The sequence below is a fragment of the Chiloscyllium plagiosum genome, chromosome 24 (genome assembly GCF_004010195.1).
Source record: "Chiloscyllium plagiosum isolate BGI_BamShark_2017 chromosome 24, ASM401019v2, whole genome shotgun sequence".
NCBI classification, from domain to species: Eukaryota; Metazoa; Chordata; class Chondrichthyes; order Orectolobiformes; family Hemiscylliidae; genus Chiloscyllium; species Chiloscyllium plagiosum.
The window spans coordinates 4578301-4592965 of NC_057733.1; the positions used below are offsets into that span (position 1 = coordinate 4578301).

The 14665-nt window shown below is 44.1% G+C and overlaps 1 protein-coding gene across 6 annotated transcripts in view; it reads left to right on the forward strand.

Moving 5' to 3' along the window:
- Positions 1 to 405: 405 nt before the first annotated feature.
- The window catches only part of phf6 (PHD finger protein 6), a 69569-nt gene continuing 55309 nt past the window's right edge, over positions 406 to 14665 (forward strand). For 3 of the 6 annotated variants that reach the window (XM_043714340.1, XM_043714339.1, XM_043714344.1), the window contains exons 1-2: positions 406 to 511; positions 10607 to 10649. The gene's annotated coding sequence lies outside the window, so the exon portion shown is untranslated. Of the gene's footprint in view, positions 512 to 2933; positions 3027 to 10606; positions 10650 to 14665 lie in introns of all 6 variants that reach the window. The other 3 variants (XM_043714342.1, XM_043714341.1, XM_043714343.1) reach the window with 2 other exon arrangements.

Sequence of the window (14665 nt, forward strand, 5' to 3'; positions counted from 1 at the left end):
ATCACATAAGATATAAGCCCTTCATCAGGACATTCCTTATGAAATGTTGACTCTCCTGCTCCTCGGATGCTGCCTGATCTGCTGCGCTTTTCCAGCACCACACTTTTTGAGTCTGATCTGCAATCTTCACTTTCTCCCATTTTGTGTGCAATGCAGGTAAGTGCTGCTTCACCTGGAAGGTGCGTTTAGACCCTTGGATACTGAGGAGGTAAATGGGCAGATGTTTCACTTTCTGCGGTTGCAGGGGAAGGTATTCTGGGGCTAAAATGAAGGAGTATTGGGGCAGGTTGCCCCCAGAGGCTGAACGGCCTACTTCCTGACCTCGTTGCTGTGGTTACCGGTCCCGCCCATTCCTCCACCCGGTCCGGGGGATGGCGCCTGCGCAGACTCTTCCCAGAACCGACCAATCAGGATTGTAGAGGCGTGGCCGCGGCGACGTCACTGGGTGGCGGGCTGAGTACGGGCCCGTGTCTGTGAGCGAGCGGTGGCGGGGCGACTGCGAGAGGCCGTGGTGAGTACGGCAGGCCCGGAGCCTAGGGCCTAGGCCACGTTGCTGCAGCTGCCTCTCCATCCTTCCCCTGTGTGTGAGCGGGAGCTGCTGATGATCCCAGCTCGTTATTACCAGATCCCGACCCTCTGCCAGCCTCCCTCCCTCCCTCATGGAGGCTCTTTGCCCGCAGGCAGCAACGTGTGGACTGGTCACTGCACAGAGGCAGGCCTTTAGCTCCATCCCGTGGGTGCTAGCTCTTTGCAGCCCACCCTGTTCCCCTTCGTTCCTTCCCCTTCCGCACCTTCCCCGGTTCATTGTTAACATCAGGTTCGCCTACTCCCATTCTCGTGGTTATCCTCCCACATTCTAACTTCAGCTGCTGTAAAACTCTGCTGCCTGTATCTTCACTCACACCAAGTCCCATTCATCGGGTAGTCCCTGTGGCGCACTCGCTCCAGGTCAAAACGTCTCAATCCTGACCCTTGCTTTCAAATCCCTCTGAGGCCTTGCCCCTCCCTTACCCTGCAATCTCTACCAGTTTTGCAGTCTTTTGAGATATCAGTGCTGCTTCAATTCCAGTTTCTTCATCTGATTTTATTCATTGAGCTATTGTTGGTTGTGCCTTGACCTGAGTGGGTGCTAAATCTTGAAGCCCCCTCCGTAAAGTGTTCCATTTCTCTGTCAATGCTTCTACTATTTTTCTTTGTTATGTGGGGGTAGTTCCCTTGCATTCTATATTCTGAATTTGTTTGTTAACTGTGGGTGTCATTGGCTAAGCCAGCATTTACTCCCCATCCTTAATTGCCTTGGAGAACATGATGATGCACTGTTGCAGTCTTGGGTTATTTTGCATCCACGTTGCTGTTCGGAAGGGAGTTCCAAGATTTTAACCTAATGGCAAATCACAAGTTGTCATGCCTCACAAGGCCATTTCATCCCATCATATACAAACCAGCTCACCAAATAAAAACATAAGAAATAGGAGCCAGAATAGGCCATTTGTCACTTTGAGCCTGCTCCACCATTCAATAAGATCATGGTTCATCTTTTTCGTGGACTCTGAAAACATTTAATAAGGTATCCTCAACTGCTTCACTAGGTAGGGAATTCCACAGATTCACAAACATTTGGGTGAAGAAGTCCCTCCTCAGCCCAGTCCTAAATCTGCTCCCCCTTATTTTGAGGTTATGTTCCTTAGTTCTAGTTTCATCTGCCACTGCTTCTATCTTAGCTATTCACTGCATAATTTTATGTCTCTATAAGATTCCTCCCTCACTCTTAATTCCATTGAATATCAACCCAGTCTACTCAATCTCTCCTCATAAGCCAACCTCCTCAACTCTGGAATCAACTGCAGTTCTTGTTTTAACCTGGAATCAACCTAGTCAACCTCCTCCAGTGTGATCATCATTCTTCACATAACCCTCCTCATTGCTGTGGTTCTGTTCGCCGAACTGGAAGTTTTTGTTGTAAACGTTTCGTCCCCTGGCTAGGCGACATCATCAGTGCTTGGGAGCCTCCTGCGAAGCGCTCCTTTGATGTTTCGACTGGGACAACACTACTATCATAGGGCAAGCCAGACAAAGAACAGCCAGGGAATTCCTAGAGGCATGGAGTTTGTGGATGAATGCCATCAACAAACACATCGACCTGGACCCAACATACCAACCACTACAGCGGACAGCTGAAACTGACAACCGGAAGCGGCAGGGACAGACCACTATAAACACCGCAGGAAACATCAAAGAAGCGCTTCGCAGGAGGCCCCCAAGCACTGATGATGTCCTGCTCGGCGAACAGAACCACAACAACAAGTACCCGAGCTACAAATCTTCGCACAAAAATTAGCCCCATATGTTACAAGGGCAGTTTCAGCTGTGGCAATGAAATGAGTACCTACCGTTAGTCCCACTGCCCTGTCTTTTTCCCCATATTTCCACAACATCTTTTCAGTTAATTAACTGTTCGCAGGAGGCTCCCAAGCACTGATGATGTCGCCTAGCCAGGGGACGAAACGTTTGCAACAAAAACTTCCAGCTCGGCGAACAGAACCACAGCAACGAGCATCGAGCTACAAATCTTCGCACAAACTTTGAACCCTCCTCATTGTTTCTATTTAAATAACCATCTAATGCTGCCTTGAATGTTTCAATTAAACCTACCTCACCTCTTCCAGGCAGTACATTCATAACTGAGGCCACTTATGTGAAAAAGTTTTTTTTCTCTCATCACATTTGCTTATTTTGCAGGTGGCTTTAAATCTAGAATACTTGTCGTTTCTGATCCTTTTATGAGTGGAAACGATTTCTCCCAATCTACTCTAGCTCCCTCGTGATTTTGGAAATTTCTCTCCGATTTTCACTTGACCTGTTTCTCGGGGGAACAGTCTCCCCTCAAACGTTATCCTCATTGACTCTTCTAACTAAATTTTCTCATCCCTCAGGATTGTTTTTCTACATCTCGTCTGCACACTCTCCATTGCATTCACATCAGAAAGGTTCACAATATTCCGGCTAAGATCTAACAAGTATCTGACGTAAGTTCAGCATTATCTACCTGCTCTTGTACTTTATACACCTAATAATGAAGCCCAGCGTAAAAGGTACTTTACCTACTCTGTGTTGTCATTTACAATGATCTATACACAATACACCCAAATCCTTCTGCTCCTGGGCCCAATTAAGAATTGTACCTCTTATTTTATATTGCCTGTCCATAAGACAATGAAATAACAGGAGTCAGACATTTGGCTCCTCAAGCCAGCTCTGCCATTCAGTAAAATCATGGCTGATCTGACATTTCTCACATCCATTTTCCTGCCCTTTCCCTGTAGCTCTTTTTGCCCCAACTAATCAAGAATCTATCTCATCCTTAAATATACACAAGGGATCTGCACCCAGAGCGCTCTTTGACAAGGAATTTCAAAGATGCTCAGGGCTTTGAGAGAATAAATTCTTCCTGTTCTCAGTCTGTGCATGCAGCCAGTGCATGTGGGTGAGGTCTTAAATGAATACTTCTCATCTGTATTCACAGAGGAGAAAGAACATTGCTGGGAATTTTAGTTGGGATAGTCATGTTCTAGGATTAAGGAGGAGCTATTAACTGTTCTGAAAGAGGGTCACTGCACCCAAAACATTGACTCTGATTTCTCACAGATGCTGTCAAATCTACTGAGTTTTTTTTCCAGCAATTTCTGATTTCTAGCATTTGCAGTTCTTTGATTTTTTTTTAGGGGGGAGGTATTAGATGTTTTAGCAGGCATCAAGGTGCACATATCCCCAGGGCTTGATGTGATGCCTCCCAAGCTGCTATGAGAGGCAAAGTCAGGTGGGATTGCTGGGTCCTGGCAGAGATATTTAATACTTTGTTGGCCACAGGTCAAGTGCCAAATGACTGGAGGTTAGCTAATGTGGTTCCTTTGTTCAAGAAGGGTATTAGGGATAGGTCAGGTAATTATAGACTAGTTAGTCTGATGACAGTGGTAGGGAAATTATTGGAAAAAATTGAGACACGAGATTAATCGACATTTGGAAAGGCAGGGATTGATCAGGGATAGTCAGCACCAATGTTAGAGGAAGATCCTGTCTGACAAATTTTAATTGAGCTTTTTGAAAAGATGACTAAATATATTGTTGAGAGTAGTGTAGTTGATGTGGTTTATATGAACTTCATTAAGGTCTCACATGAAAGACGGGTCCACGGGATCCAAGGTAAGTGGCAGACTGGGTCCAAAATTGGCTTGTAAATAGCAGGCCAAGTGGTGGAGTGATGTTTTTGTGATTGGAAGCCTGTGACCAGCAGTGTACCACAGGGATTAATGCTGACTCCCTTGCTGTTTACGTGTGTTAACAACTTGGATGTGAATGTGGCCGATATAATTAGTAAGTTTACCGATGACGTGCAAATTGGTGTTTATTGTTAGGAGGATGGTCTCAGGCTGCAGTCTCGTTGATCAGATGGTAAATTAGGCAGAACAACGGCAGATGGAATTTAATCTCTAAGTGCAAAGGTATGCATTTTGGGATGTCTAATAAGGGAATGTTGTAAGTTCATAGACCCTTGAAGGTGTCCGCATAGATAAACATGGTGGTGATAAAGGTTTATGGGATGCTTGCCTTCATTAGTCAGAATATAGAAATATTGTAACAACTTTATAAAACATTGGTTAGGCGACAGATGGAATACTGAGTGCAGCAAGCAGAACAGCATAATCTTAAAAATGTACTGAAGAGGGTGCAGAGTGGATTGATCAGGATGTTGGTTGGGATGAAAAGAGTCAGTTATGATAAGAGACTGGATAGGCTGGGTTTGTTTACCTTGGAGTAAAGGAATCTGCCTGGGGGATCTGATTGAGGTATACAAAATTGTGAGACATCGTTAAAAAGCATATGGAATGCTGTCTTTCATTGGGAGAGATTTGGAATACAAAAGTAGGGATATAATGATGAAACGTCATAGAATTCCTACTATGCAGGTAGAGGGCATTCAGATCGTTGAGTCTGCACCAACCTTCCAAAGAGTATCCTACCCTATCCCTGTAACCCCACACTTACCGTAGTTAACCCAACTAGTCTGCACACAGTAATTTAGCATTGCCAATCTACCTTTTGGACTGTGGGTGGAAACCAGCGCACCCAGAGGAAACCCACGCAGATACAGCTAGAATGTGCAAACTCCACACAGATGGTTGCCCAAGGCTGGAATTGAACCCGGCATCCCTGTCAGAGTGCTAACCACTATGCCATATAAGGCACTGGTAAGCCTCAACTGGCGTGCTCTGTACAGTTCTCGTCAGTACATTACAGGAAGGATGTTATTGCTCTGGAGGGAATGCATAGAAGATTTAATAGAATGTTGCCAGGGTTGGAGGATTTGAGCTATGGAGAGAGGTTGAATAGGCGAGGGCTGTTTTCTCTGGAACGTCGGAGGCTGAGGGATGACCTTATAGAGGTTTATAAAATCATGGGGGTCATGAATTGGATAAATAGACAAAGTCTTTTCCCTGGGGTGGGGGAGTCCAGAACTAGAGGGCATAGGTTTAGGGTGAGAGGGGAAAGATATAAAAGAGACGTAAGGGGCAACTTTTTCACACAGACGGTGGTACGTGTATGGAATGAGCTGCCAGAGGAAGTGATGGAGGCTGGTACAATTACATCATTTAAAAGGCATGGGTATATGAATAGGAAGGGTTTGGAGGAATATCCATCAGGTGCTGACAGGCGTAACTAGATTGGTTGGGATGTCTGGTCGGCATGGACGAGTTGGACCGAAGGGTCTGTTTCCATGCTGTACATCTCTATGATTCTATGACTGTAGAGAATTTTTAGCTGAGAGGAGAGGTTGGGGTTGTTTTCCTTGGAACAGAGCAAGCTGAAGGGTGACATGATTTGAGGTATACGTAATTGTGAGTGGTAGATTTAAAGTAGACTGGAGGAACCTGTTTCCTTTTGCAGAGAGTTCAAAAACCAGGGATCGTAGATTCAAATTAAGTGGCAGAAGGATTAGTGGAGATGTGAGGAAGAGCATCTTTATGCAGAAGGTGGTAGGTGTCTGAAATTCACTGCTTGAGTTGGTGGTGGAGGCAGAGACCCTAAAGTCCTTTATATAAAAAAAGTACCTGGATCTGCACCTTGAGTGCTGTAAGCTGCAGGGCTATGAGCTGTGTGCAGGAATTTGGGATTAGAAAGGGCATCTGGGTATCTTTGATTCGCATGAACAAGATGGACCAAATGTCCCCCATCTATGCTGTATCATTTCTATGGTTCTACTTCGAGTAGACCATGAGAATCTTTTCACTATGATGAGACAAGAGGGCATAAATTCAAGGTGAGGAGTAAATGGTTTAGAGGAGATCTGAGCAAAACTTCTTTCACCCAGAGGATGATAGAAATAGGAACATGTTGCAGAAGAGGATGGTAGAGGCATGTACTCTTGCAACATTTAAGGAAGCATCTGAATGAGAACTTAAAGTGCAAGGGCATAGTGTGGCTCCTGTTTGGAGTCTGCACACTACTCCTACCAGTGTCTCCTTACCCTTGCCATTGTGTACCTCTGCCCAAGTGGATTCTACATCATCTGAGCCTAGATCTGTCTCATTTTATGTCTTACTAACATTGTTATCCCACCACCTCTTCCTTCCCTCCTGACTTTCTGAAAGGTCATATATGCTTTAATGTTAAGCTCCCAGGTCTGGTCACCCTGTAACCATGTCAATGTAATGGCTACGTGATCATATCCATTAACTTTGTTTTGCACTGTCAGTTCATCTACAGTTCTGGATGCTTCATGTATTCAAGCACAAGCCTTTAGATTTGTCTTTTTGCAATTTTTAATCATCCTGACTCCTTATCCTATTTGCATCTCTACCTTCGTTAGCTTGTCTACCATTTTTACATTTTACTGTTCATTCTTTTATTACCATCATGTTTCTCTTTCCTTTCTCATCCTAAGATACCCACCCACCGTCCCTGCTATTCTAGTTTAAACCTGCCCAACCACACTAGCAAATATTTGCCCTAAGACATCAGTCCCAGTCCTGCCCAAGTGTAACCTGTCCAGTTTGTAGTGGTCGCACCTCCCCCAAAATCAGTCTCAATGTCCCAGGAATCTGAAACCCTCCCCCTTGCACTATCTTTTCACCATGTATTCAACTGATATATCCTCCTGTTTCTTCTCTGGTTAGCACATAGCAAAGTAATCCTGATATCACTATCTTTGAGGTCCTGTTTTTCAACTTACTTCCTGATTCCCTATATTTGCTTTTACGATTTTTTTTAAGGCTATGTCATTGGTACTGATAGGTTTGGGCCTGTGACATTACCTTGAGGAGCAGTGATGTCTAGGGGCTGAGATGATTAGCCTTCTGCAACCGCAACCTCCTTCCTTTGTGCTAGGTATCACTTCAACCATCAGAGGATCCCCACAATTCCCATTGACTTCGTTTTTGCAAGGGCTCTCTATTTTGTCTGTGTTTAGACCAAGACTGTAATGAGGTCAGGAGTCGAATGGTCCTAGTAGAACCCACATTGAGAATCAATGAATAGGTTATTTGTTTGTAAGTTCAGCTTGGTAGTACTGTTGATGCCTTCCCAACACTTGGATCTCAGGATGTTGATCTGGAATAGACTCATAGATTAGTAATTGGCCAAGTTGGATTTGTCCTGCTTTTTGTGTATATTTTCCACTTTGTCACCAGCATGTTGCATTGGTTGAGGTAATTTAGCTATGAAGAGAAGCTGGATGGGCTTGGATTGTTTACTCTAGTCCAGAGAAAGCTGAGGGGGACCTAATTGAGGTGTATGAGGTTATCGAGGATGTGCACGAAATAAATAGGAAGCAGCTGTTCATAGAACAGTCAGTAACAAGGAGACAAGGGCTCTTGTTCAGTGGTAATGTCCCTACCCTGGACCGGGAGGCCTATGTTCAAGTCCCACCCTCTCCAGATGTGTGTAATTAAATATCTGCACAGGTTGATTAGAAAAATAGGTTAATAAAAAAAAAGTTGCATATTGAGTTGAATGGCTGAATGTTTAGTGTTAGATTTTTATTTTAGATTTAACATTTATTGTCCTGTGTACTCCAGTATAAATGTATAGTAATACAGTGTTTAATGTTGACTGGGTGCCATCTTAGGTACAAGTGCCTAGATACAGAATCATGACAACAAGGTAGAAAAAGAACAAAGTTGGGACAACAAAGGAGTCCTGACACCATGCCGCTGCTGAAGCAGCTATTGCTCATGTCGATCCACCTGGAATATGGATTCGGGTTGACCGCAATTGCCACTTTCTCTGCTGTTGAAAGTGGATGCCACTGCCTCGAGTCCTGCACCGGGCCCACCAACATCAACAATTCCCCTGCTCCGGTGCTGTCATCTGCTTCTGTGGCGAGCTCCCTTAAGGCTCACTGCATCCCTGCTGGGCTCATTCTCTCCAAGGAGTTGACTCCTGCTGCTGCCCATGCTTGGGAGGCCAGGTGTACTCCAGCCCTGATAAACGCTTCAATCTCCTTGGCTCCCAGCTCTCACTGTGAACTTGGCTGAGTTAGGGGGTCAAGAGTATGTGGATGTTAGAATACTCTCACAATAAAAAAAACCCAGCTCAGGACAACACTCTCACAATAAAAAAAAAATACATTCCCTGCAACTCGACCTACCCCAGCTCAGGACAACACTCTCACAATAAAAAAAAATCCGGACTACATTCCGACCAACAAAACTTGGACCCAACCAGGACAACCAGTACCTACAACAAATCCGAAGCCTCCAGCAACAGACGTCCCTCCGGATCCTCCGCTCCACACTTGCAGCCATGCGCCGCTACCTACATTCCCTGCAACTCGACCTACCCCAGCTCAGGACAACACTCTCACAATAAAAAAACCCTAGATGCTGCCTGACCTGCTGCGCTTCTCCAGCAACACATTTCCATCTCTGATCTCCAGCATCTGCAGACCTCATTTTCTCTACATCAAATGACACTACAGTATCCAATATTCATGTAGTTAGAGGTGATTTGAGGGAAAAATATTTTCACTCAGGTGTTGAGGAATGTGTTCCCTGGGAAGGTAAATGAGTACTTGAAATGTCATAATGTTCAAAGACATTGACCAAGTGCTGGAAAGTGGGACCTACATGTGCAGCCTGTTTCTTCTGTTTATCCCATACCATTATTTTTCAAATAATTGTCTATTTATATTTCAAAAATATAAGGATTCTGTTTTCAAGATTTTTTTAGGACAGTCCCCAAAGAAACAATACTTCTCTTTATACCTTCCTTTGTTACTTTTGGTTTTAAATTGGTTTTCCTTTTAATGATTCTGAGAAATCTTTTTTTTGCCTTAAAAGAAGCAATCAATTTTGAACAGTTTTCTTTCTTAGCACTTTTATCATAATGAAAGACTTCTAATTTCATTAAATAAAAGATCTGCGGATGCTGTAAATCAGAAGGAAAAACAAATTGCTGGAGAAGCTCAGCAAGTCTGGCAGCATCTTTGGAGAGAAATCAGTTAATATTTTGGGTTAGTTCTGAGGAATGGTCTGATTTCTCTCCACAGATGCTGCCAGACCTGCTGAACTTTTCCAGTAATGTCAATTTTTGTTCCTAATTTCACTGTCTGCAAAACTAAAGCCTCTTTGAGTCATGAAAGTGTTACTCCCTGAGAATAGTTCTTAAATATGGTACCCAAATGTGGTCTTGGTTGACCTATTTCACTATTCTTTCATTGTCACAAGACCAGAATTTTGGAGCAGTCTTCCTAACAGCGTGGACTGCAGCAGTTAAGGTCATGTGATCCTTCAGAATCTGCTTTCTCTCCACTGCCAGACCTGCTGAGTTTTCCCAACAATTTATTTTTGTAGCTTTAAACCCTTTGACTGATGTGCCTTGGCTTTTACAAATCCAATATTGATTGTTTATCACCCTGGTCTTAGTGAGGCCATTGGAATACTTATCTAGTGTTCTTCAGGCCTCAGCGCACATCTCTTCTCACCTTTCTCTTCCTCTTCTGTTTTTATCCTCTGTTTTGCCCCCAACTATTGTCACTTCAGGGCTGCTGGTTCTTCGGTTCTGTAGTCCATGCTTAACTGTCTTCCGATTGCTAATTAGACTGAGCAAACCTAATGACCGCTGAACTTACGCTCTTCATCTAACCTGTTCACTTTTTTTTGTCCATCCAGCTAACTGAGGATCCTTCAGCAGCCCCACATTGTTCATTTTCCTTTAGAGTCTAACTTCTGCATCTATAGAGAGCAACACTCAAAATACACAAGGGAGGGGGGGGGCGATATCCCAAATCACCTAGGAAAATCCATTCTCGGGGTGATCAAACAGTAAAGTGACCCCTGTAAACAGAATTGAAGGAAATGGTGAGAAGCTCGTTGTGGCGCTTAGGCAGTTGGCACCAGGAAATGGTGAGAAGCTCCTTGGTTAGGGAAGACTGAAAGCTGGGGGCTGAGGTCAGCCTGTCTTAGCCGAGACAGCTGTATGCTGCAGGGTCTCAGGGAAAGACTACGGCAGCTGTGGGTTGACGGGGAAGACCTCAATTGGGCCTTTTGCTGAGTATTGCAGTGCGTATTGATTTTTATTTTAAGTAATTGTTTATTTATTTATCTTCCAGCTAAGAAGACCTAACTTTTCTATTTGCAGTTCTTTAGCAAAGGGTAAGTAGTACTGTTAATCTTATAGGCTTATAAGCTGTCATTGTGAAGCATTAATGAGAGTTTTTGGTCGAGTCTAAATAAAGGTGACGATAGGTGTATGAAGCATGAATTGGTAACGATGGATTGTAGGATCTTACTAAAGGGGTTGATGGTGGATAGCAATGGTTCATATTTTAAAACATGCAAGCATTGCAACAATTATTCCAGTCTGGTGCAACAGTAAGGTGGCTCAACCATGGCTTATAAAAGACGTTAGGGATAATTGAAGGTGTAGTTGTCAGAGAAGAAGGTTACCTCCAAGTACTTTGGGCTGAGGAGTGGCAAGTGGAGTTTAATTTAGATAAATGTGAGGTGTTGCATTTTGGAAAGGCAAATCAGGGCAGGATTTACACACTTAATAGTAAAGTCCTGGGGAGCGCTGCTGAACAGAGACCTTGGAGTGCAGGTTTATAGTTCCTTGAAAGTAGAGTCTCCGGTAGACAGAGTCGTGAAGGAGGCATTTGGTATGCTTGTCTTTATTGGTCAGTGCATTGAGTACAGGAGTTGGGAGGTCATGTTGTGGCTGGAGACGATGTTGTTTAGGCCACTTTTGGAATACTGTGTTCAACTCTGGCCTCTCTGCTGTAGGGAAGATGTTGTGAAACTTAGTCATAGAGTTGTAAAGCATGAAGACGGGCCTAAACTGCGCCATGCCAACCGAAATATCCATACACACTAACCCCATTTCCCTGCTCTTGGCCCACATCCTTCTAAACCTTCTTATCCATGTATTTGTCTAAATGCCTTTTAAATATTGTTAATGTATCTGCCTCAACCACTTCCACTGGCAGATCATTCCATATCTGTCCCATCTCTTTTTAAAAAAAATAGTTGTCTCTCCAGTTCCCTTTTATTCTTTCCCCTCTAACTTTAAATTGATGCCCTAGAGTTCACAATTCCCCAACCCTGGGAAAAAGGCTGGTTGCATTTATTCTATCCGTGCCTCTCATGACACTCCTATAAGATACCTTCTGGTCTCTTATGCTCGCGAGGAAAATAAAAGTCCCAGCTTGTCCAATCTCTCCATTTGGCTCACACCCTTGAGTCCTGGCAACATCCTTGTAAATTTCTTCTGCACTCTTTCCCATTTAATAACATCCTTCCTATAACAAGGTGACCAAAACTGAACACAATACGGTCTCACCAACATCCTGTACAATAGCAACATAACTTCCCAACTTCTATACTCAATGCCTTGACAAATGAAGGTCAATGTGCCAAAAGCCACCTTCACTGCCCTGTCTACCTGTGACTCCTGCAAATCCTTCTACTCATCTGTATTAAACTCCTTTTGCTATTTTTTAGCCTACTTCCCCAGATAGATTAGATTAGATTAAATTAAATTAGATTCCCTCCAGTGTGGAAACAGGCCCTTCGGCCCAACAGGTCCACACAGACCTTCTGAAGAGTAACCCACCCAGACCCTCTGACTAATGCACCTAACACTATGGGCAATTTAGCATGGCCAATTCACCTGCCCACATCTTTGGACTGAGAGGAAACCGGAGCACCCGGAGGAAACCCACGCAGACACAGAGAATGTGCAAACTCCACTCTGACTGTCACCCGAGGCGGGAATTAAACCTGGGACCTTGGTGCTGTGAGGCAGCAGTGCTAACCACTGAGCCACCGTGCTGCCCAGTTGATCAAAGTCCTGATGCAATTTCTGATAACCTTCCTCAATGTCCACGATATTGCCTATTTTAGTGTCATCTGCATACTTAGTAATCATGCCTTGTACACTCTCATCCAAATTATTGATATAAATAACAAACAGCAATGGGCCCAGCACCAACCCCGAGGTACTGCACTTTTCACAGGCCTTCGGTCCAACAAGCATTCTCCACTATTACTCTCTGCTTCCTACTATCAAGCCAATTATGTGTCCAATTTGCCAGCTTCTCCTGGATTCCATATGATTGAATCTTCCAGAGCAGCCTACCATGTGGAACCTTATCAAAGGCCTTACTGAAATCCATATTGACTACTTGAAAGGGTTCAGAAAAGACTTAAACAGATGTTGCCAGGGTTGGAGAGTTTGAGCTACAAGGAGAGAGTGATTAGGCTGGGGCTATTTTCCCTGGAGCGTTGGAGGCTGAGGGGTGGTGTTGTAGAGGTTTTATAGAATCATGCGGGGCAAAAATAGGGTGAATAGCCGAGCCCTCTTATGCAGAGTCGAGGAGTCCAAAACTAGAGGGCATAGGTTTAAGGTAAGAGGGGAAAGATTGAAAAGAGACCCAAGGGGCAATATTTTCACAGTGGGTGGTGCATGTATGGAATGAGCTGCGAGAGGAAGTGATGGAAGTTGGTATGACTACAGCATTTAAAAGGCATCTGAATGGGTACGTGATTAGGAAGGGTTCTGGGGGCTGTGAGCCAAATGCTGACAAGTGGAATTAGGATTTCTGGTCAGCATGAACGAGATGGCCCGAAAAGTCTGTTTCCATGTTCTCCGGCTCTATGACTAAGATCCCAAAGATTAGACAGCTGCCAGAAAAGGCAGCAAACCTGTGGAATGACCATTTAAATGCTCTTAAAGTTGACAACTGTTGCAGGCAGGGCATTCCATGCCCTCACTAATCTGAGTAAAGAACTTACCTCTGACATCTGTCCTATATCTATCACCCCTCAATTTAAAGCTAGCCTCGTGCTAGCCATCACCATCCGAGGAAAAGAGCTCTCGCTGTCCACCCTATCTAATCCTCTGATCATCTTGTATGTCTCAATTAAGTCACTTCTCAACCTTCTCGAACAAAAACAGCCTCGGGTCACTCGGGCTTTCCTCATAAAACCTTCCTACAATGCGGCGACCACAACTGTACACAATACTGTTTTGTACAGCTAAGCAACATGACCGCGTGGCTCCGAAACTCAATCCCTCCACCAAAAAAAGCAAACACACCGTGTGCCGCCTTAACAACCTTATCAACCTGGGTGGCAACTTTCAGGGATTTGTACACGTGGACACAGATCTGTCTGCTCATCTGCACTACCAAGAATCTTAATATTAGTCCAGTTCTCTGTATTCCTGTTACTCCTTTCAAAGTGAATCACCTAACACTTTTCTGCATTAAACTCCATTTGCCACCTCTCAGCCCAGCTCTGCAGTTTATATATATCCCTCTGTAACCTGCAACAACCTTCCACATGATCCACAACTCCACTGACTTTAGTGTCATTCACAAATTTGCTAACCCATCCTTCTACACCCTCATCCAGGTCACTTATAAAAATGACAAACAACATTGGTCCCAAACAATCCTTGTTGTATCCCAACTGAACTCCAGGATGAATATTTCCCATCAACCACCACCCTCTGTTTTCTTTCAGCTAGCCAACTTCTGATCCAAACTGCTAAATCACCCTCAACCCCATGCCTCCATATTTTCTGCAATGGCCTACCATGGGGAACCTTATCAAACTCCTTACTGATAATCATATACACCATATCAACTGCTTTACCGTCATCCACCTGTTTGGTCACCATCTTAAAGAACTCAGGAAGGTTTGTGAGGCATGACCTACCCTTCACAGAACTGTGCTGACGATCCCTAATCAACTTATTCTTTCTAGATGATTATAAATCCTATCTCTTATAATCCTTTCGAAAACCTTGCACATCTGAAGTAAGGCTCATTGGTCTATAATTAACAGAGTTGTCTCTACTCCCTTTCTTGAACTAGGGAACAACATTTGCTATCCCCCAGTCTTAGAACATAGAACATAGAAGAATACAGCGCAGTACAGGCCCTTCGGCCCTCGATGTTGCGCCGATCCAAGCCCACCTAACCTACACTAGCCCACTATTCTCCATATGCCTATCCAATGCTCGCTTAAATGCCCATAATGAGGGAGAGTCCACCACTGCTACTGGCAGGGCATTCCATGAACTCACGACTCGCTGAGTAAAGAATCTACACCTAACATCTGTCCTATACCTACCCCCCCTTAATTTAAAGCTATGCACCCTTGTAATA